The following is a 25,468-nucleotide window of genomic DNA, read 5'->3' as shown; positions in this document are numbered from 1 at the left end:
CAATACTAATATCTCTCCCCCAAGGAATCTGATCAATTAATCTGTGTTGAGATATTTTATAATGATTTTTTTGGTGTGGTGGAATCAAAAGGTGATATGGAAGATAGTCATTCAATCACTAATACATCATCCCCAATAATTATCCCTTATTCATTAGGTCAAAGGTTAAAGTCATGTTCGTCAATTGTTTTGGTCAAGGGACTGCATCCAGTAATATTTGGGACTTTTTGTTCCTTTATTAGATTGTGGTTGCCATTATTTGAACTAGCATTGTATCCTAGAGCTAGTTGCAATCACAAGGATCCCCAGGATATTGGCTTTTAGACTTTGTGCAAACTTCATCAGCAATTTCACATTGTTGTGAGGAGAATTGACCATGGTAGCTTAGTCATCTTTGTCCATTGAACAATCAAGCTAACTGTATGTTTTACTGAAAGCAATTTTTGAGTTAATTTCTCAAAGAGTGTAACCCTTGCTTCATGCTGTGCTCACCATCTCTCAGTAGGTTATAAGTCAGCTCCAACTGACTTCAGCCTAACAAGACAGCTTTCGTCAAAGGCAATGTTTTACTCAGTGCTGTCCCAGCTGTGTCATTGCCCTGCAACTTACTTGTAGCCATTTATTATTGTACAGTTACAATTTATAATGCCTTTACTTTCTCATGTAATATGGCAACCTCATCTCTGAGGCAGAAAGTTGTGGTTTCTCTGGAAACCTGAGCATATGATCCTTCCTCTGCAACATTGAGATGTGCTGCCCTCCAGGCAGTGGTTTTTAATTGTGACATTAAAATGAGATTGTCTACTTTCTCAGGTGGATGTAAAAGATACCAAGAAGAGCAGCGGGTCAAGTAATCCCCAGTGCCCTGGTCCATATTTAAGCATTACACGACAGGACTAAAAGCAGAATGAAGTCCCAATCTCTGTTCTGTTATGGGATCTTGCTTTGTCCAAATTGGCTGCTAGGTTGTCTGTACAACAACAATGGCAGCATTTGAGCATTTCATTATTGACCACAAAATGCTTCGGGACATTCTGAGATCATGACAGACACTACACAAATGTAAGACTTTCTTTCTTATTAGAATAGGCTTCAGATTATTAATAACTCCCATTGCAATCAGAATATAATGGTACCTTCACTTTTTGTGCATTGCTGGGGCCTGAACAGTCATTACTGCTTATCACGACAGTTTGACCTATAATTACCCTGATATCTCACCTACTCATACTGTTAGTCCATGTACAGCTGCTTGTACAATCATTGGAATATTTTAGCAGCAATAGATTTCAAAAGCACAAGGTCAAGAGTCCCAAAAGCTAAATAGGTTTATTAGCTGTAATCTGCCTGAGCTTTCAACTTCCATTTCACAACAAGGGAAAGCTAAGCAAAGATAAACAGATTAAGCTTTTTTTTAACTGGTGAAAAACAATAAAGAACGAGGGGGTGAAATTACAGATGTAGAAAAGCGAATGGGAATCTTACAGGGTTCAAAATGGCTTTAGGCGTTTAATGTTCTGAAATATTGTGACAATGCTGCCATAACCAAGTATCTCAAGAAATTGCATTTACATAGCACCTTTGAGGAGTGAGAAACTTATTCTGAAGTGCTTCGCAGGACCATGAGTAGGCAGAATCGGTCTCCTCATTCTGTGACTACTCGAAATGGCTTTAGATGTGTAACGTTCTGAAACATTGTGACAACGCTGCCATAGCTAATTGTCTCAAGAAGTTGCATTTACATAGCACCTTTGAGGAGCGGGAAAATTATTGCAAGGTGCTTCGCAGGACCATTAGCAGGCAGATCTCCTCATTCTGTGACTGCTGATATCAATCTTTCCTCAGTTCTTAATGTAACAGCCAGGAGTAGGGTTCATGTAAACATCTGCAATTCATGAAGCTATGAGACAAGTTTCTTGTCTGTTACAAAGAGAATTGATTTCTCCTGACCTTAGGATTGAGAGACATAACACATCAAATGTCAGTATCTTTAGGAAAACTCAATAAAATCGATAAACCGGCCAAGCAATTGGCAAAAGAATCGGGGGGGGTGGGGGGGGTGCTGAGGAGTTTTCTTTTCATATGTAGCAAGTTTGCAGTGAGCTGAAAGATTCTGTCTGAAATGCATTCAATAGTAACTTTCAAAGAGAATTGGACAAATGCTTGAAATGATGAAACCTACAGGAGCATGCAGGATGAGAAAAGCAAGTGGGAGTAATTGAGTAGTTCATTCAAAGGGCTGACACGGGCACAATGGGCTGAATGATCACGTTGTGTGATGTTTTATTCTTTGTTTCACTGTGCAGCTCACAATTATTTCATGAGCATGCATTCGGAAACAGCAGAGCCACTTCATGAGTTAGTGTAACTTCACTGCTGTAGAAACCATCCAGCACGTCAGAATATTGTGAAGAGGATCAGTCTTTTGTGGAAACCTGTTGTCATCAGATTCAATGTGTTGAGTATGATGGCTCTCGAATCATGGGGCCACGCTATTCTTATTTGTTTATGGGACATGGCAATCTAGTGAGCCGTCATCATGAACAGCTGCAATCCACCTAATGTGGGTAAGGCTACTGTGCTGTTAGGAGGAACGTTCCAGGACTTTGACCCAGAAGCAGTAAAAGAACAATAAGCTCCAAGTCAGGAATGTATGGAGGGAAACTTGCAAATGGTGGTGTTCCATGTATCCCTCGCTCCTGATAGATGGTAGAGGTTCTGGATTGGAAAGTGCTGTTGAAAGAGTCTTAGTGTGTTACTGCAGCATACCTTGTGAATGGTACACACTGCTGCTACTGTATACCAGTGGTCGACAAAGTAAATGCTTAAGTTGGAGGATGCAGTGCCAATCAAACAGACTGCTTTGTCCTGGGTGGTACCAAATTTCCTCAGTGTTCTTGGAGTCACACTCATCCAGGCAAGTGGAGAATATCTCCATCGCATTCCTGATTTGTGCTTTCTAGCTGGTGGGCAGGCAGGAATTGTGTTACTCATTTTGGACCTGCTCTTCTAGTCACGGTATTTGTACAGTCTGTTTAATTCAGTTTCTGGTCAATAGTAATTCCTAGGATGTTAATAGTGGGTAGATGGTAGATGGCAGCTGGTAATTCCATTGAGTATGAAGGGGAGATAGCTAGACTCTCAGTTAGAGATAGCCATTACATGGTACTTGTTACTTGTCACTTAGCATCACAAATCGGAATATTGTCCAGGTCTTGCTTCCATATCTGAGGATTTGTGAATGGTGCTAAACATTGTGCAATCATCAGTGAACATCCTGACTTCTGACCTAATGATGGAAAGAAGTTGACTGATGGATGGTTAGCTGAAGATGGTTAGGCCTAGGACACTAGCCTGAGGAACCTCTGCAGAGATGTCTTGTGACTGAGATGTTTGACCTCCAACAACAACCACCACTTTCCTCTGTGTTAAGTATAACTCCAACAAGTAGACATTGACTCCAGTTTTGCTAGGGCTCCTTAATGCTCCACTCAGTGCCCTTCATATCAAGGACAGTCACTTCTACCTCTCTTCTCCTCCATTGTCCATTCTTGGACAAGGCAGGAATAAGGCCAGGGGTTTAGTGGCAGAATCCAATCTGAGCATCAGTGAGCAGGTGATTGTTGAATAAGTGCATCTTGAGAGCATCGTCAATGATAGTTTTCATCAGATTGCTGAAGATTGAGGGTAGACTGATTAGATGGGAATTGGCTAGATTGGACGTGCCCTGTTTCTAATGGACAGGACACTCCTGGGGTATTTCTCATATTATTGTTGTTATACCTATACTGGAACAGCTTGTGCTTGGCTGTTTCTGGAGCACATGTTAAGTACTAATGCTGGAATGTTATTAGGGTCCATCGCCTTCTCAGTATCCCTCGCCTTTAGCCAGTCCTTGATAGAACATGGTGTGCATCAAACTGGTTGAAACTGGCAGCTGTGAGGCTGGGATGGTTAGGAGGAGACTGAGATGAATCATCCACTAGGCAGTTCTGGTTTATGAATGCAATGTTTTGCCATTTGCACTGGTATGCTGGGCTCCCCCATCATTTAGGATGCACCAAAGGCACTTCCTCAATGAAAGCTGACTTTCCAACCTTGGTGATATAGGTGTATGATATTGTGTTTGGCTGGACCTGAGTGCAGAAGCATTGGCAATAAACCAACTGAAAGAATGATTCATTCATGATAGTGTCCCTCTTAGCAGTTGTAACCCTTCTAAGGTGCTCAGAGGCATTTAACTTGAAGATTGAGAAGTTTGTACAGTGCAGACATGGATTACTAGATGCTATGAATTTTGCTGTTCTAAAATTCCTTATATACACCTTTTATTGTCTCATTTATTTTGTAGAACTATCCAAACATCTAAGTTGTGACACTTAAAAACAAATGCATTTATGGAAAATTGAGAGTTGTCATATTGAGAAAGAAAGGAGCTGCTGCCATCTACTGGCAAATGTGTAGTAATTTTGCTGATTGAAATATCGACTGTTTAATTTTTAACTCTGCTATGAAAGTATTAATCCCACAACAATTTCCATACAGAGAAATTTGTGGTTACAGAGAAAATGAAAAGAGAGCTGGTTGGACCCAAATATCTTTGGCTGCTTCACCAATGACTTTCCCTCCAGCATAAGGTCATATGTGGGATGTTGACTGATTGTACCTTCTTCAATACTGTTAACAACTGCTCAGAGACAGAGACAGTCCCTGTCCACATGCACTAGGACCCTACATTGAGAGTTAAGTGATAAATGACAAATGATAATCATGACTCACAATTGTCAGGCAATGGTCATCTCCAACAAGAGATTCCCCTCAATATTCAAAGGCAATATCATCAGCGATTCTATCATCATGAACAGTTTGTGGCCACCACTGACCTGAAATTTAAATGGACCAGCCACATGTATACTGTGGCTAACAGAATGGGTCAGCAGCTTGGGACTTTGAGGTAAGTAACCTATCATTCAACTTCCCAAAGCTTGTCCATCATCTACAAGGCACAAAAAGCACGGTGGCTCAGTGGTTAGCACTGCTGCCTCACAGTGCCAGGGACCCGGGTTCGATTCCCACCTTGGGCAACTGCCTGTGTGGCACATTCTCCCTGAGTCTGCATGGGTTTCCTCTGGGTGCTCTGGTTTCCTCCCACAATCCAAAGATGTGCAGGTCAGGTGAATTGGCCATGCTAAATTGCCCATGGTATTAGGTGCTGTAATCAGGGGCAAATATAGGGGAATGGGTCCGGGTGGGTTACTCTTCAGAGAGTTGGTGTGGACTTGTTGGCCTGGAAACTAATCTAAAAGTCAGGAGTTTCATCGAATGGTCTTGGTGAGTATAACTGCATCAGGTATCAAGAGGCTTGGTAACATCAAAGTACAGCAAGCAATTAGACAAGCTAACAAAATGTTATCATTGATCGTGAGGGCAGTTGAATGCAAAAGTAGGGACCTATGCTTCAGTTAAACTGGGCACTGGTGAGTCTGCATCTGGAGAACTGCAGCACTGGTCACCTCATTTGAGGAAGGATTGAAATGCTTTGTTGGAAATTTGGAGAAGATGAAAATCTGGAAGCCGGGAGTGGTCTTATGAGGGATGGTTGGACAGGCTAAGCTTGTATCATTGGAACTTAGAAAGGTAACTTGACTGAATCATGTAAATTCATGAGGGGTGTTGACATGATAAATGTGGAGAGGACATTTCTTTTTACGGGTGAGCCATCATTTCAAACAGAGACAAACAGACATTTCCATCTGTTCATAAATGGGAATACCACCACCTTCAAGTTCCCCTTCAAGTCACTCACCATCCTGACTTGGAAATATAGCGCCGTTCCGTCACTGGGTCAAAATCCTGGAATTCCCTCCCTCATGGCATTGTGGGTCAAACCACAGCAGGTGGACTGCAGTGGTTAAAGAAGGCAGCTCACCACCACCTTCTCAAAGGCAACTAGGGACAGGCAATAAATGTTGGCCAGCCAGCGACTCCCACATCCTTCAAAATGAATGAATGAATACAACAAAAAATCATGGGTCTTTGGATCTTTCTTCCTAGAAAAGATAGGAGAAGCAGATCCTTCAATATTTTTAAGGTAGAAGTAGATAGATTCGTGTTAAACAAAAGAATGAAAGGTTATCAGAGGTGGCCAGGAATCCAGATTTGAAGTTATATCAGATCAGCCATGATCTTTTCAAATAGTAGAGCATGGCTCCTGCTCCTATTTGTACAGTTATATGTTTGTATCTAAGATGAAGCATTTGTTAAATCCACATTGTCCCAAACATCAAACCTTTCCATTAATGCATTACCATCTGACTACAAAATGCACTGTTGCATGTCCTGGATGCTTCAGCAACATCCTCCAAACCTGTGATTTCTACTAATTAGGACAACAACCGCATTTGCTTTAAAACATTAAGATCTCTTTCATGTTGGACATTGTTCTGACTTGGATTTATATATAATCATAGCCTGACTATCACTGGGTCAAAACCCTAATATTTCCTTTATGACAACATTGTGGGATCACATTCACCATATGGAATGCAGCGATACAAGAATAAAGTATGCTCTTACCTTAGAGTCAAAGAGTCATAGAGGTTCACAGCACAGAAGGAGGTCCCTCAGTCCATCAAGTCTGCACGAGTCAAAAACAAACTTCTAACTATTCTCACCCTGTTATCCAGCATTTGGCTTTGTATGCCTTGGCATCTCAAGTGCACATCTAAATGTTTCTTAAGTGGTATCTTAACCTGAAAAGGAAATGTTAACTTTCTTTATGGCAACTTAGGATTGACAATAAATGTCAGGCTTGCCAACAATGTCCACCTCCAACTATTAATAAAAGCAAATTGGAACACAAGATGGAAAAACCCTTCAATTCTATCTTGCTATTTCCTGCATACTATTACCAATTTTATATATAATTAGTGAGGGGAAACATTTTCAATTTGTTAAGAACATTGTGCGAATATTTCTTAGCAATGACAGAATTGGAGAAATAAATTAACACCAGTAGCCAGCTACTCTGAACCTTTTGTTTGACTCAGCCCTTTGCTTAATAATGATTAATTAATGACTGCATTTACCAAGAGTACTCTGATTTGTTCCAAGGTTACAATGAGAATGCAATCTCTCAGCACCTCATTTTTCTGATTTCATCATCTACCTGCCACTTAGGCAAAGAGAGATGCTGGATATCTTGCTGTGGATCAGAAGACTGTAATTCAATCAGTGGTTCTGAAGATATCACAAAAGCAAGAATCATGAATTTATCAGCTAAAGTCTGAGTTTGGGGTATTGTCTGAGTTCAAATACTATGTGGCTCGTTTCTGCCAAACTATGAAGATTTCACCATCTTTACTTTCTTCATTAGTATACTTTTTCAAGGATTCTCTCTCTCTCTCTCTTCAGCTTCCATAACTTAAGAAGGCATTAGCAACCATTGATTGTCTTGGCCCATGGTTATCCTTGGTCAGATTGTTTACAGGCCTTGTCTTCTGCAGGCCTTGGCTGACCAGACTTTCCCTCCCTCACTATCTGCCATAGACTTATTGGAAGGTTTTGCAGATTGAGGATCAAGGCTGGACCATGACCAGCAATCAAGACTCAACCCGGGGCTACTGGCTGAGAGGCAGGAACACTCCTCACTGCACCACGAGCCCACCTTTCTCCCAAGGCAGAATAAAAAGAAATTACAAGCACAGCTTGCATAAACTAAGTCTGTATCCCTTTGAGTATCGAAGTTTAGGAGGAACTCAAGGGTTTAAGATGATGAATGGAATTGTTCAGATCAATTATTTCCTTTGGTAAGAGAGTGCAGAAGAAAGTAACATAATCTTGAAATTAAATTAAGCGAAATCACAATCAAATCAAAAGAACATTTCTTCACAGAATAGGTATCAGCAAATCTTGAACTTTCTCCTGCAAAAAAAGCACTTGAAGCTGGGGGTCAATTGATAGTTTCAATGCTTAGATTTTTGGTGAGCAAGGTTACAGAGATAAAGCAGATGACTAGAGTTGAGGTACAGATCAGGGATGGTCTAATTGAATGGTGCAACAGGCCCAAGTGGCTCTGTCCACCTGAAAATCCCGTACCTTCAGTATGAGCAGCAGGTTTTGCTGGTAACCCTGCAGAGAAGCATCAGGTGAGGGTTTCTACCTACAGCCCCCTCTCTTTTGAGATTAGATTAGATTCCATACAGTGTGGAAACAGGCCCTTCAGCCCAACAAGTCCACACCGACCCTCCAAAGATCAACCCACCCAGAACCATCCCTCTACATTTACCCCTGACTAATGCAGCTAACACTATGGGCAATTTAGCATGGCCCATTCACCCAGCCTGCACATCTTTGTGACTGTGGGAGGAAACCGGAGCACTCAGAGGAAACCCATGCAGACACGGGGAGAATGTGCACACTCCACACAGACAGTTGTCCGAGGTGGGAATTGAACCCAGGTCCCTGGCGCTATGAGGCAGCAGTGCTAACCACTGAGCAGTGCACCATCAGCTGCAGTACCTTAACAAGAAGGGCATCTGTGATGATTTAATAAGCCAGTACCTCACAGTGGCTTGGAAAGTGGCACCACAGGCAGCCCAATCAGGAGGAGGACATGCAAGAGACGTGCCTTTCTTCCACATGATGTGGAGGTGTCGAGAGATTGGACTGGGTTGTACAAAATTCAAAATCACACAACATCAGGTGAGAATCCAACAGGTTTACATGGAAGCACTAGCTTTTGGAGTGCTGCTCCTTCATCAGGTGGTTGTGGAGTATAAAATCGTAAGACAGAATTTACAGCAAAAGTTTACAGTGTGATGTAACTGAAATTTTATATTGAAAAAGACCTGGATTGTTTGTTAAGTCTCTTGTCTTTTAACAGCAACTTGATCTGGGCTGAAGAAAGGTCACTAGATCAAAACATTGACTCTGATTTCTGCACAGATGCTGCCAGACCTGCTGAATTTTCCAGCAATTTCTGTTTTTGTAAGTTAGTAATTCATCAGGAGAAAGTGAGGACTGCAGATGCTGGAGACCAGAGTCAAGAGTGTGGTGCTGGAAAAGCACAGCAGGTCAGGCAGCATCCGAGGAGCAGGCAAATTGATGTTTCAGGCATAAGCCCTTCATCCTGATTCATCGATTCTCCTGCTCCTCTGATGCTGCCTGACCTGCTGCACCACACTCTCGAAGGGAGTAATTCATGTCCAGTTAAGAGCCTCAGCCCACTTGGCACAGGTATTCAAGCAGGTGCAGGGAGAGCGGTTGCCACATGGAAAGTCTGAAAAGTGACCTCTGCAATAACGTGTCTCACTCTGGCCAGACATCTTCCAGGAGATGGTGTGGGGAAGCCAACAGTGTGGCATGAGTGGGTGGAACTAGAGAAAAGGGGATAGAAAAATACACAGAAATGTTAAGACTGAGATAAGTTAGAAAGGGAATAAAGCCAGCTCTGCAAATGATTCCATTTGGCATTGGGACAGAACTACTGAGTCTGAACATACCTTTACCCTCCCAGTTGCTCTGAGGGACACAAATCAATGGTGCACCACTGTCTGTCTGGTTCAACTGAGAATATTAATCACACTAATTAATCACTGTACACTTGGCCAGCGGTTCTCAGGGGACAGCATTCTGTCCTGCACCCTGGGCATCCTTAATCTCTTGGGAAGGCCTGAACCTTAATTGCTTAAATGGCACTTAATACCGTGGTCCTTCTTCAAAAGAGACCACCTGGGGCTCCCACTAACTCTCTAGTTGGAGAGCGAGACCCCTGTCACTAGGATTAAATACCATCCAATGTTTTAAGAAGTCAGCACTGTTGACATTTTCAGAGACATTAGCTTGAAGGACCCACAAGGACTCATTAGATAGGAGATGAATACGGCTATAGTATTGCCATATATACTCTATTCTACTTCCGTGCTTATCAAATCTTCTTCAGAATCCTCTTCAGCTATCATCTGCCTAAACAACTTTGGAATTTTCTTCATTGAAATTTTCTTTCTCCTGTACACCCTCACTTTCTGCATCAATCCTCATTAGTATCGCCCCACATCTTTACTTATCTGCCCATATCTCCAATAACTTTAATGCCACATTTGCTCTACCTTCTTCAGCCTCACCAATGGATGGCTGCTCAAATTTAATTAATTTTGAAGTTAAGTTCTAAGTTTCAAACTGCTGTTGTGTGATTTAAATTTATATTTGATATACAGCAGCCAATTTGTGAATGGCAAACTCCCTCAAACAGAAACGTGATAACTACATGGTAATCCACTAGGAATGTACGAATGTAGAAACAGAAATAGACTATTCAGCCTATCGAGCTTGCCCCACCATTTAATACGAACGTGGTTGATCGAATACTTCAATGACCTTTACCCTTACTACCCCCACAACATTTTATACCACTGATAATCAATACTTTATCAACCTCTGCTTTCCATATAATGAAAGACTGGCCTTCCACAGCCCTCTGTGGCAGAGAATGCCAAAGATTCTCTGCACTGTGCAAAACAATTTCTATCTCATCCTTAATAGTACTCCCCTTATGCTGCTGGTTCTACACTTTCTAAGCTGCGGAAACATGTTAACTGCATTTACCCTGTCCGTCTCTTTAAGATTTGGAGATGATGGTGTTGGACTGGGGATGTACAAAGTTAAAAATCCCACAAAACCAGGTTATAGTCCAACAGGCTTAATTGGGAGCGCTAGTTTTCGGAGCGTCGTTCCTTCATCAGGTGGTTGTGATGAACCTGATGAAGGAGCAGTGCTCCAAAAGCTAGTGTTCTTCCAATTAAACCTGTTGGACTATAACCTGGTGTTATGTGATTTTTAACTTTGTGTCTCTTTAAGTGTTTTGTAGGCTTCAATGTTCTGAAACTCTAGGGAATACAGGCCAAGTTTGTCCAATTTTTCTTCATAGGACAGTTCTGCCATCCCAGTAACAAGTCTGGTAAACCTTTGTTGCAATCCCTCTATGGTAATAATTAGATTAGATTCTCTACAGTGTGGAAACAGGCCCTTTGGCCCAACAAGTCCACACCGACCCTCTGAAGAGTAACCCACCCAGGCCCATTTCCCTCTGACTAATGCACCTAACACTATGGGCAATTTAGCATGGACAATTCACCTAATCTGCACATCTTTGGACTGTGGGAGGAAACCCATGCAGACACGGGGAGAATGTGCAAACTCCACACAGACAGTCTGCCTGAGGCTGGAATCAAACCTGGGACCCTGGTGGTGTGAGGCAGCAGTGCTAACCACTGAGCCACTGTATCCATTCTTAGATAAGGAAACCAAAACTGTACACAATACTCCAGGTGTGGTCCAGCCAAGCTGCTATACAAGTGAATGTACAAAACTTCACTTCTGTTCTCGAATCCTCTTTCATTAAAAGCTAACATGCCATCAGTCTTCCTAATAGCTTCCTGCACCTGCATGTGAGCCTTTACAGACTTATTGACAAGGAGGTGGGCATGGACGGATTGGACCGAAGGGTCTGTTTCCATGCTGTCTTTCTCTATGACTCTATGACCTGTTCTTGTGATGTTGGTTCAGACATAGATAATGGCCAGGAGACCAGAGAGAATTTTATTCTGGCTAGTCTCATGGGATCTTACATCCACCAGAATAGTTCAAAGTAGTTCATCTGATAGTGCAGCACTCCATCAGTAATGCACTGGACTGTTCAGCTAATGTAGTGCTCTGCTCTGCAGTGGGACTTGAATCAACTATCTTCGAACTCAAAGGCAAGAATGCTCCCAACGTAACCAAAGTTGGCATACACATTGTCCAGTAGCATAACTAATATACTACTGTACCCATTGATGAATTTGTGATTTTAAGTATAGCTTGAGAGAAAGACATTGTGGATCCAGCAGCAGGTGGTGATACAGACCACATCGATAAAATTGAAGGCCTCTTATGAGATTTCAAAGCCCCAAGCCCAGACTTATCTGAGTAACTGAAAAGATTTACAAGGATGTTGCCAAGGTTGGAGAATTTGAGCTGGGGGGAGAGACTGAATAGGTTGGGGCTGTTTTCCCTGGAGCGTCAGAGGCTGAGGGGTGACCTTTATGGAGGTTTAGAAAATCATGAATGGCATGGCTAGGGTAAGTAGATAAGGTCTTTTCCCTGGGGTAGGGGAGTCCCGAACTAGAGAGCATAGTTTTAGGGTGAGAGGGGAAACATTTAAAAAGGATCTCATGGGAAACCTTTTCCCAGGGAGGGTGGTGCGTGTATGGAATGAGCTGCCAGAGGAAGTGGTGGAGGCTGGCACAATTACAATATTTAAAAGGCATCTGGATGGGTATCTGAATAGGAAGGGTTTAGAGGGCTATGTGCCAAGTGCTGACAAATGGGATTAGATTAGGTTAGGATATCTGGTCGGTATGGATGAGTTGGACTGAAAGGTCTGTTTCCATGCTCTACATCTCTATGACTCTATGATCCTAACTGAGAGAGCATCTTGTATGTAGTGCACAGTAGTGGAAATCAAGACTGCTTTGTCTTGAATTTTGCAACTGTTATTGGAGCTATAGTCATCCAAGAAAGTGGGCAATATTCACTTGGTCTTCCTTGTGCCTTGTGAAAATACATTTCTAGATTTGCTTTAATTTGCTGTATAAATGAACTGGCAATCCTCAGAACAAGTTGCCCTGAGCTCCAGAAACCAATCAAAGATGAACAGTTGAATAGCTCTCAGTGACTGAACACAACAGCAATTGCCATGTAGTCATGTATACAATCAGCTATAACTCTCATTGAGACAACATCATCAGGAGCAGGACTAATACCAGGATAAATCCTGCTGAAAGGATATCAGTCCTGGTCAGATCAGATACAATTGACCTGTGGTCAGCCTAGACTAACTCACTAGGAAGTAGCTGTATATGTTTTAAATCAGTCTGTTTTGGTTTACATTGTTTTTAGGTTTACATTGTTCAGCTGTTAAAGCTGTTGAATTTGCGATTCTTAATCTCACCGGCTTTCCAGTCTTATAGTCACTGGAGTTTAGAAGAATGTGAGGGGGATCTCATAAAAACCTATAAAATTCTAACAGGACTAGACTGAGTTGATGCTGGAAGGATGTTCCCAATGGAAGGGAGTCCAGAATTGAGGGCCAAAGTCTAAGGATACCTGATAAACTATTTACAACTGAGATGAGAAGAAATTTCTTCACCCAGGAGTGATAAGCCTATGGAATTCACTACCATAGAAATTGATCGAGTCTAAAATGTTGAAACAAGAACAGAAATTGCTGGAAAAGCTCAGCAGGTTTGATAGTATCTATCGAGAGAAATCAGAGCTAACATTTGGGTCCAGTGACCCTTCCTCAGAACTCAAATCCAAAATGTTGTGGGCTATTGAGTCGGATGATCAGCTATGATGATAATGAATGGCAGAGTAGGCATGAAAGCTTATGTCTGATCCTACTTTCTATATTTCAATATAGATAGCAGAGTGGGAGGAGTCAGGAAGTGAGTTAATTACCTGTTGGTAAGTCCGCCTTTTGTGGCAGGCTGGTTTATGTCACTAGCTAGCCAAGGTCAAGTTCTGCCTATTGGTCTCCATGGATTGTGCTTCATCCATATGGCCCCATCACTGTGTTTTCCTGTCCTTATCAATTCTGTCTACCACAAGGACTGAATGTTTGGTGTCCATGTTGCTCTCTTGATGTTATCCTACTTGGACTGTCTCCATTCTGAGTCAGTTGCATAGCATGTAACTATTGGAGTCAGAATCATCATTATTACCATCTTCAGTTCCATTGTACTACAGCCAGGACACCTTGGTATTAGGGTTGGGGAGGAATTAGCATCTACCTCTCCTCCAAGTCTGTCTGAGTCATGTTCCATGTTAAATTCTCACTTTTGAGCCAACAGATTTCCACTGAATCAGGGCTGGCAGAGTTACAATTGGCCTCTACATTCCTGGCTCAGGGACAGGGAAACATTATCCAGAGTTTCCAATTCTGAACAGTGTCAGATGAGCAATACTAAAGAAACATACATACAAGACGAGTAGGGATGAGAAGAAATTATCTTAAGTAAAATACTTTGGGTATTCTCCACAATGTTTTAATTTTTTCATGGCAAATGAGCACTCTTAGCAAACCCAGCAATTGTTGGCCATCTCTAATTTTCCTTGAGAAATAACTCAGTCGATCCAACCTATGCTCATAAGACAACTCATTCATTACAAACATCAATCTTGTAGCCTCGTCTGAATTTCCTCCACGCATTTCCAGTCTTCCCGAAATAAAGAGACCAAAACTGTTCATAGCATTCAGTATAGGTGTGGTCCCATCAAAGACCAATGGCATTGCATCCTTACTTTCCAATCCTCTTGAAGTAAAAGATAGTATCCCATTTACCTTCTCTATTATGTACTGTGACTGCATTCTAATGTCATGTGACTCTTGACCCAGAACACCTAAATCTTTTGTGATTCTGCTGTTGATCTCTATTTAAATAATACTCTGCTTTTTTATTCTTCCTGCCAAAGTAAAACAACTTCACATTTCCCAAATTGCATTTAGTTTGTGAGACTCTTGTCCACCCATTCAACCTGTTGATATTCATCTGCAATTTCTTTATATCTTCTTCACAGTATACTTCCCTACCTACCTACGTTATGTCAATGACATAAGTGATGATAAAGTGCCTTCTCGAACTGTTACTGGTTTATCACATAGGTCTACCAACAGTGCTATTTCAAAGGTTAATCCAGGATTTTAACCAGTGACAGAGAAGGAATGGTGATATAGTTCCAAATCAGAATGTTGCATCGCTTGAAGGGGTATTGGCAGGTGATGGTGTTTCTACCTATGTATCATTTTCCCTCATCCATCTAGCTGCTGAAAGCCATAAGTTTAGAAGGTGCAATTGAAGGAGGATTGACAATTTGCTGCAGTACATTAGTGCTGCAGTCCAGCAGATAAACACTGTTGCCCATGTGAATTTATGGTGGAAAGATTGAATGTTCAAAAGGTTGATAGGCTAGTTGATGACAAGCTTCTTGAGTGTTGTTAGAGCTATACTCATCCAGGCAACTCGTGCCTATTCCATTATACTTTGACTCGTACCTTACAGATTAGATAGTGGGGCAGGGCTTTGGGACATAGGAAGCAAGTTTCACGCTACAGGATTCCTAGCTTCTGACCTGCTCTTGTAACCATTGTATAATAAATCTGGTCTAGTTAAGTGTTTGATCAATGATGATGGTAGGAGATTTAGCAATGGTCATGGTGTTGACTATGAAGAAGAGGAGATCGTTAGATTCACTCTTATTGGGGATCATCATTTCCTGATGCTTGCATGGTATGAATGTTACTTATTTTTTTTTCGCCCATTTGAATGTGGTCCAGCTCTTGCTGCATATGGACAAGGACTGCTTCAGCTCTTGACAGGTTTCAAATGAGAACCTCTGTACATTGTGCAATCATCTACAGACATCCCCACTTCTGACCTAATGATGGAGGGAAGACCATTGATGAAACTGTTGAAGATAGTTGGGCCTGGAGCACTACTCTGAGGAACTCCCGCCTTAGGGTTGATATCGAAGCATAGAATCATATAGCATAGAAACAGGCCCTTTGGCTCACCATGTCTATGCTGATCATCAAACAACAAACACATCCAGATGCTTCTTAAATGTTGAGAAAGTAATTGCCTCCACCACCCACTCAGGCAGCACCTTCCATATATCTACCATCCTCTCAGTGAAAAGTCGGATATCCTCGAAACCACTTAGTCCTCACTTTAAATTGATGCCTTTTGGTCTTTGTCATGTCCACCATGGGGAAAAAATTATCATGGTTTACCCTATCATAGCCTCTTATAATTTTGTGTAACTCAATCAATCCCCCCTCAGCCTCCTTTACTCAAGGAAAACAAACCCAGTCTATCTAGTCCCTCCTCATTACGGAGACTTTTCATCCAAGTCAACATCCTGGTGAATCTCCTCTGCACACCCTCTAGTGCAATCATATCCTTTTGATTGTGTGACAACCAGAACTGCACACAGTATTTCATCTGCGACCTAACATGTGTTTTATAAACTTGCAACAAGACTTCTTTGCTCCTAAATTCTATGTTCTGGAAAATTAAAACACACACACATACTGGGATTAAATTCCATCTAACATTGCTCTGCCCAATTCACCAGCTGATCAATACCAGTCCATAGCCTGAGACTATTTTCTCCACTATCAACAACACCAATTGTTGTGTCATCTACAAACTTACTAATTGTATCTTCTAGATTCACATCCAAGTCATTAATGTACACACAACAAATAGCAAGGGTCCCAGCACTGGTTCCCGTGGTACACTGCTGGCCACTGGCTTCCAATCGCAAAAACATCCCTCCAGTGTTTGGCCCACCAAGTCCACACCAGCCCTCTGAAGAGTATCCTGCCCAGACACCCCCCCTACCCTATCCCTGTAACCCTGCATCTTTCCATGGCTAATCCATCTGACCTACACATCCCTGGACACTATGGGCAATTTAGCATGGCCAATCCCCCTAACCTGCACATCTTTAGACTATGGGAGGAAACCGGAGCACTAGAGGAAACCCACGCAGACATGGGGAGAATGTGCAAACTCCACACAGACAGTTGCTCCACAGTGGAATTGAAGTCAGGTCCCTGGTGTTGTGAGGCAGCAGTGCTAACCACTGAGCCACTGCGCTGTCCTTTTTAAGCAACTTCCTACACTCTCTATACTTTTGAAGGACATCCCCTGTTTTCAATGTGCTGTAACAACAACAATATTAACAAGTGTCTGGCAAGTCCTGTTTAATAACTGACATGCGGCCTGGAGGGGTCTTTACAAAATTACCACTCGCAATGGGAGACTCTTGCGATGCCAATACACTCCAGTTGGTGCCTTGCCCTAGCTTCCAGAAGAAAGTATCTGTGAGATGAGGGGTAATGTTGTCAAATATTTTAAATGAAGTGATTTTGAATGCACTGCCCAGAAGGATGATGGAAGTGGATACAATGCTAACTTTTAATAAAAAATTAAATAAATACTTGAAGAAGTATTGAGCAAATCTGCAAGGCCATAAGATGGGGGGAGGGAGTGTATGGGGCTAAGTAGATAAGCTTTCTCAAAGAGTTGGCAAACTTTTCAGTCATATTGTTCTCAACCTCCCATTGGTGATGAATGTACCAACTCCTAATCTCCAATTGGTATCAGAGGGTTATTACTGCCTGGTGACCTATAAACCAAAATAAAGTAAATATAACAATGTAAAGCGACCTCAATTCTGAGTATGAGTCTGAAAAGGAGCACTGATAGCTTGGTTCCATCAGTGAAAGTTGGATACATAGTTATTTAATAGTCATGGTAGAATATCCTACCTGTAGCCTGAAATGGAATGAATACTGGGTGGCATGCAGAAGAGGATGGAAGGAGTTGAAATTTGCAGGAACTCAGGGCTATCCAAGTAAGAAACAAGACAGAAATTGCTGGAAAATCTCAGCAAGTCTGGCAGCATCTGTGGAGAGAAATCAGAGTGGTGGGCGGCACGGTGGCAGTGAGTGGCACGGTGGCACAGTGGTTAGCACTGCTGCCTTACAGCGCCAGAGACCCGGGTTCAATTCTTGCCACAGGCGACTGACTGTGTGGAGTTTGCACGTTCTCCCCGTGTCTGCGTGGGTTTCCTCCGGGTGCTTCAGTTTCCTCCCACAGTCCAAAACTGTGCAGATCAGGTGAATTGGCCATACTAAATTGCCGTAGTGTTAGGTGCACGGGTAAATGTAGGGGAATGGGTCTGGGTGGGTGCACTTCGGCAGGTCGGTGTGGACTTGTTGGGCCGAAGGGCCTGTTTCCACGCTGTAAGTAATCTAATCTAAAAACTTTTCAGGTCCGGTGAGCCTTACTCAGAACCCAAGAGTTGGGCTATTTGGTTCCAGTGACCAAAGGCCCAGCTGTTTACTGGTTAAAAATACCAATATACTAAACAGGAACAGAAAGAGACCATTCAGCCTCTCATGCTTACTCCACCGTTTAATAATACCACAGTTGATCTGCTGTTGTTTCGAATTCTGTATTTCCATCTAAATCCCGAAACCCATGGTTTCCCCTCCTTGCCAAGAATTTCTCTAGCTTTATATTCAAAACAATTCAATGACCTGCCTCTACCACCTCTGAGGCAGGGAAACAAGTTTTCCTCATCTCTCTCCTGAAAAGGTACCCCCTAATTTTAAAACTGTGCCTCCTGTTTATGGAGGAATCTGCCACATCTGCCTTGTCAATACAATTCAGTTGCTTATATACTTCAATCATGTCACCCTCACTTTTCTAAACTCCAGTTGAAATGAATCCCGGCCTCTCGAGCTTATCTTATTAAGAGAATACATTTCTCAATTCAGTTAACCTCCTCTGGACTCCTTGTATCATTGTACAACAATAATCACCTACACCAATTGCCACGTGGCAAAAAGATGGTAAAATAGATCTTGATTTTGAGCATTCTGTGCAGTTTGAAAGTGCTACAGACAGATTGGGCACAGAGTGAGCTAACTATTGCCTTTGCGTGATCATGTGAAACAGATGATAACAAATCAGCTGACTATTTGACATCTCTGTCCCTCAGTTTGCATTTCCATTGGAATACAAGGTCAAAATCCATTCTCTGTATGCCATCTGTCTGTAGCACACTAACATGTCTCCTATTTGTAAGACAATATTTGGATCAGGTTTCCCACTTTGCTTGGATCCCATGAGCTCCTATCGTTAGGACTGGCCTTCCATGTGGGACCTTATCAATGCCTTTCTGAAGTCTATCTAAACCGCATCGAATGCACTAATTTTATCAATATGTTTAGTCACCTTTTCAAGAAAAACCCAATTAAATTACTGAGACAGGATCTCCCTCTGATAAATCCATGCTGACTATGGGTTGAATGGCCTGTTTCTGTGCTGTGCAATCTAAGGAATTCTGTGGCATCATTGTAACCAGTACACCAGAAGCTTAAGACCAACAACCTGAAGAGATTAATCCAAATCTCCCCACAGAATTTTAAGTAAAATGAATTAATAATTTGGGATTGCAAAGCTACTGTAAAGGATGGTGAATGTGATAAGAGGATTGCTGCATAAACCTAGCTGGCTTGCTAACATCATTTGGAAAAGGAAATCTGTTGTTGTTATCCAGTCTAGCTTACTTGTGACTCTAAATGCCCGGCAATTAATCGAGTCAATTGCTTTAAAACTGTTGCAAGGAAAGTCTCATCAGAATAAAACGAGACTGAGCCACCTCCTATCAAGTCAGCATTGGACATGATGAAGGCCTTCAGTGTCATGGGATCTAAATCCTGGAACTCCCAGCTCAGCAACAATGTGCACCTACACCACATTGAAAACAGAGCTTCAAGAAGACTTGCTGAGGATGGGCAATAAATGCCAGCCTTACCACCAATATTTGTCGCACAGGAACAAACTTTTAAAAGAAATATAAAGGAGAAAGCCTTCAACAAGTTGTGTTTGATGAGCTATTCAGCAGCTCCCCCCATCACTGATTCCTACATTCTGTTGAACATACATCAGTAACATCTCCAAACTGAATGTACTGTCACAATTTAAGCCATCATTACTAGTGGGTACTTATACTTCCAGCAAATGCATTACAGTTTTTTAAATATTGTAAATTATAGACACATATCTAGAGTTAAATCAAGGCAAATTGGGATCTTCAAAATGGAATACACCAACTCTAGGCACTTCCAAATCCCAGTCTCATTCATTACAGCATCTACCCCTTCTGGCTCACTGCCAAGGCCTTTTTGGCCAGTCAAGGATTTCTTGCAACTCAATGAAATTCACCATAAACATTTCAAATTTGAAACTAAGTCCACTCCACCCTAACTGGACATATCAAATGTCAGTTGCACTTGGGCCATCTCTTTGGATGGTTTTGGCTCCCCTTGAATCACCCTCACACATTCAGTATCAGAACCACTATTGTAACAGGTCATCCATAATAGTCAACAGTTGCTCAAGGGTATTAAACTTATTCTGGGAGGCAGAGGGTTAATTCTCTCTCTTCTTCTCTCCATCAATTTACATTTGTATGTATGCAATCCTTTTGAGAAAACGAAAAAAGGGGGATAAGGCAAGATAAAAGAAAGAAAAGTCTTTGTGCTTTGCCATAAAATACAACAATCATGGGCACTCCCAGAGGTATTCTACCTGGTGGCTCATTGAAGACTGATGAAACTCATCATTACAAAGTGTGGCTGCTGAATCTGACTGTCAGACAATACTGGAACCTCAAGCAGCCCCCTATTGACTGATAGCAAGCTGCGGCACTTGTTCTGAAAATAAAAGACAGCACACGTTGCATATGGAACATGTGAAAAAATTCAGCCGTCTTACTGAATGACAATGTAGAAACCACCCTAAATTTCTACTTGTGTGTACATTGGCTGAGTCTAGATTTCTCCAAACTCATAGCATCATTACAGCATGGAAAGAGGCTATTTGGCCCCTGCAGGGCATGCTAGCATAGTTTTCATTTTCATGCTGCAGCATTTTCTGTTAAAGTTAATGTGATGTATTAAAATAAAGAGAAAAATAAGGAGTAACAATAATTCTCCATGCAAATATACTGCTAAGTTGCCAATAACGATCTGAGAAAGTGTCATTTCCAGTCCATAAACACACTGGCTGTTTAACTCAATGTCTGTGGGACTGTGGCCTGCACTATGTGACAAAATAAATTGGACATTGCTTTTGAGGAGACATAATCTGTGTTTATTTTGATGGAGACACCAAGGTCATTCCTACTCATAGAAACTAAGCCTACACACAACTGTTCAAGATGTAACTTTCTGCACATATACGTATAGTAAAGCAACAAAAAGCAATTTACAAATACAGTTTCCATGTTATCTTGACATATATATGTAATAATCAATGTCATAAACTTCATGCGTACCATAATAACAGTGGTCTTTAAATGTTTACATGGAGACTTACTGCAATAAATAAAACTAGTTGAAGTGTTTTTTTCTTTCTCTGGCTTTGAGACTGAACAGCTGAAATCTTCTCGTACTGCTGCTTTGCTCTTGCATTTCTCCAGTGCTCTCCGAGCTGTACAGTAAAACTCATAAAACAGGAGACACTGCGGCTGTCTGTCATTCATCACACTTCTTCTCACCCACTTATTAATACACTGAGCAGTGATGTATGGAGGTGAATAAAATTATCAGCCATGTAGACTGGGATCTGGGATAGCCACCCGCTCCCTCCCCCACTTCTTTCTCTCACTGTCTCTATTTTTGCTCTTCTCGAGAATATATTTATTCATCTAGAAAATAGAATTGCACTTAAAGGTTGCAATCACAAACCTAATGCAAAGCTTTTTTAAAGGAATAATTAGTTTGTTAAGAAAAGTAAAGGAACAACGATATAATCAGAATAAAGGATGACCTGTGACAATATTTAAAATAATGGCATATGTGGTCTTGTCATGGTTATCAGCCAAGACACGGAAGAGCTGTATGTATATATAAGGGCTCATGACCAACACAGAATTGTATACAACCTTAGTAAGCTATCCCAACCATCTGTTATTTTATATAATACAGATAGCATAATTTGTTTTATTTAGTCTCCTCAATAGGAGGTTGGTGTCATGTTGCTGGGAGTAGACTGTATACAGGTGAGCAGATGGTTTGTAATTAAAGACAACAGACATATGACATCGGAGATGTGCAATTAGAGGCCACTTTTAACGCACATTATGGTTGCACTTGGATTTTTTTTGCCCCAGTTAGTTGTTTGCACAAGTTACCAAAATCACTTAGAAAACTACTGATCCTTTAATAAGTAAAATTGAAGAGTTAACTTTTAGACAATGTGGATTTTGATAAATCACTTCAGATGAAAAAAGTGATGTGAAAGTTATTGTATGGTGTGACAGTCCTGTGACCAGCTTTAATTCACCTACTCTAACTATTACCATAGTATCCAGATTCTCTACTGTGATTACATTCAAACTCCTGTGCAGGATTGAAGCAGCAAGAGCACTGTTCCATATGGCACCTGGGTATAAATTTACCAACATAACCTAAACACCTTTCGAATGTGCACAGCATGGTGAAGTCAGCAATTTATATCAGTTCTGTGATCTCTATAATGCAAGATTACTTGATCTCCGTGAATGAGAACATTCAAAAAGGCAACTGGTCACTTCCCAGGGAGGTCAAGGTATAAACCAACTGATATATTCAGTTAAATGAGGTGCCCAACTTACTTCCAATAATCCCATTTGAAAAGGAACCAAAAGTCATTTTTAACTAGATTATTTAAACACTGATACTATAATTTCCACTAATTAAACATACTCCATTATATTTTGGGAGCCATCCTGTTGTGCATAAATATTATTGATGATACATTTCTCATCAGATATAAATGGATTGTTCTTTAACTTGTTGAATGTTTGTGTCCCTTTAGCACCAAAAGTTCTGACTTTAGATCCCTCAAAAGTTAATTGAACATTTGAACATTTCACCTTCTTAATGGAATATGTTGTTCAAAAAATATTTCTTTCACAGCAAGATAGTGACCTCAGAAATATCCACAATATTAATATGGTAGGTTCAGTTAAACTTCTAGTCAATTTCCAAGATGTTAGTGGTAGGAGCTGGTTGAGGACAAGAGAAGAAATGCATCATAATACCACTTAAAAAAGGTACATTTCTATAAAAATAAATATAATGGCATTTGGACCATGCAGTGGATTAATCATGTAGTTTTCATCAGACTAATGGAATAAATATCTGCATTCTTCACTGGCTATAGATGTCTTTGAGGAATCGAGTTTGGACAGTTCCAAGATAACATCTAGCCAATGCAAGTCTACAGCATGACAGTTGAAAATTTGTCACGCACAGAGAGAAAATTGACAAATTTACTGAATAAGTAAAGCTGGTCAGTGTCAGAGTGGACATTTCCAATGGAGAATGTGCTTTGGATATTGTAATTACAACTCCTTGTTCGGAATATTTAAGGGAGCTAAACTCTAAATCTGCCTGTGCCATGTGTGACTTGGGAGTGTTTGGTGCTACCACCACTAACACCCAAAACAGAAAGTTGTTCCAATCATTGCAAATTACATCCTTCACAATGTTCAGCCTAAAGAATAAAGAAAATAAAAACAAAATTGATAAAAGAAAGACCAATGCTTACTTTAAAATGATTGAATGGAGGAAAAGAAATTGCCGATGAAATTCGTCTGCAGTGAAGACATTCTATATGTTAACGTTTCATTATCCATAAATCTGTTCAATATGGGCTCCCAGTAATGATGGCTGCAGATAATGTGTAATAGGGCTTTTACTGTCTGCATGTAAACCACCTTGTTCTCTGGGAGATTGCTCAGGTATGCAGCTGGTAATATTAGCAGACCCCATAGCCTAAAGATTGAAAATCATCTGCGATGGGGTGAATCAAATGAAAATATGTTTGTCTTTAAACGCTGTGGAAATTTACCTTCTCCCAACAATCATCTTGTCAATTTCAGGCCAGTTTCAGAAAGTTACAAATCAACCAACCAGCAACCTTTGTGTAGTTAGATTGATTTAAGAGCAGGAGGCTGTCAGTGAAGGAGATGAATGCAATGAAACAGGACATCAGGGGCTTAGGGAAGGAGGAATAATTACAGAAACTCAAACAGGGGGAGGGATACATTTTTATCTGACAAAGTTTTTTAATAGCAAAGAGCAAGCACTGCCAGTACAGTTTAGACTTGTCCCTTTTAAACTAGTACTTCAATTCTTTTGTCAGGTATGTTTAATCTGTAAGTAATTTCTTTGTAAAGCTGCTATTTCTAAATACATCTAGATATAAACATTGATGTTATTGTTTTTTTCTGTTCTATTCATCTACTCATCATCTATCCATTCTTTATATTTAAGATCACGTACAATCCAATTAATCTGCTATTTATACCTATCTATTCTCAACATATGAACTATCATGTTCTATCTAATTAATCTGGCATCTATCTGCTTATTTTATTTGCAACATTTTTATTTTATGTCATATTTATCTGTTTTTCTCTTCATTGCTGTATGAAGATATATAATTAATTCTTGAAACTAAAATATATGCAAATAATTTAAACTGGGATATTTTTAGGTATCCTTTCTGTATTTTTAGAGGTCAAAGTTTTGTTCTACAATTCAAAATCAAATTCGGATTATACAAGTCCCTGTCAAAGGAAAAAGATTGCTGTTGCTAGGATTACCATTGTATGAACTTAAAACAGAAGACAATGGAAGTACTCATCAAGTCTGTGAAGGGAGAATCAGAGTGAACGTTTCAGGTGACTCACTGCAGAAATTGTTTGGAACATTGTGAGGATCATAGAAATGTTGACCTCTGTGTCATTGGTAGACAAACATATTTGTGAGAAATATTACTAGGGTAGGGATTAAATTTATAATGTTCCCATATGACATTCCTGAGAGTACACACCATTCGCAATGCATTACATACTATTTATTGAATAGAAAATGGCATATAAAATCCAAAGACATGCAGGTTAGGTGGATTGGCATCTGTAAATTGTCCATAATGTCCAGGAATGTGCAGGCTAAATTGGTTAGTCATGGTAAATGTTGGATTATGGGAATAGGGCGAGAATCTGGGTGGGATGCTGTTTGGAAGGTCAGTGAGGACTTGATGGGCCGAACTGTAGGGATTCTATGATTCCATAATTCTATGATTCTATGATATGATGAAATAAGTAAATCAAAGCTAAAGGTCAGCACCTGTGAAGAGTGATAACCCATCGTTCAGGTCAGATCCCAATCTTGCACCGTTTCTTAATGAGGGAATCAATGCTGAACACAGCATGCACTGACTCCATGACCTAAGAAGGTTGCACTGCCTAACAGGAAGTAAAGACTGCCAAACACATAGGCACAAGGTGAATGCTGTAAATAATTAAAATAGAAAGTGTACAAATATTCAGCAGGTCTGATAGTACCTGTAGAAAGAGAAACAGAGTTAGCTTTGAGGGTCTATGACATTTTAGCATACCCCATAAAAACCATTACCAATTATTACTAACACAATAGCTGTTAATAATCATGAGTGGGCTGGATAGAACAGAAGCTGTTTCCACTCATTAAAGAAACAAGAATGAGCAGGCATAGATTTAAAGTGATGCGCAAATGATATGAGAAAATCTTGTTTCATACAGTGTGTAGTTAGGATATGGAATGCACTAGGTAAAAACAATGACTGCAGATGCTGGGAACCAGATTCTGGATCAATGGTGCTGGAAGAGCACAGCAGTTCAGGCAGCATCCGAGGAGCTTCAGCAAAATCGACGTTTCGGGCAAAAGCCCTTCATCAGGAATAAAGGCAGAGAGCCGGAAGCGTGGAGAGATAAGTGAGAGGAGGGTGGGGGTGGGGAGATGGTAGCATAGAGT

Source organism: Chiloscyllium plagiosum, chromosome 10 (genome assembly GCF_004010195.1).
Source record: "Chiloscyllium plagiosum isolate BGI_BamShark_2017 chromosome 10, ASM401019v2, whole genome shotgun sequence".
In the NCBI taxonomy this organism is placed as follows: Eukaryota; Metazoa; Chordata; class Chondrichthyes; order Orectolobiformes; family Hemiscylliidae; genus Chiloscyllium; species Chiloscyllium plagiosum.
The sequence above is the reverse complement of the archived record's forward strand: the minus strand, read 5'-3'. Positions refer to the sequence as shown.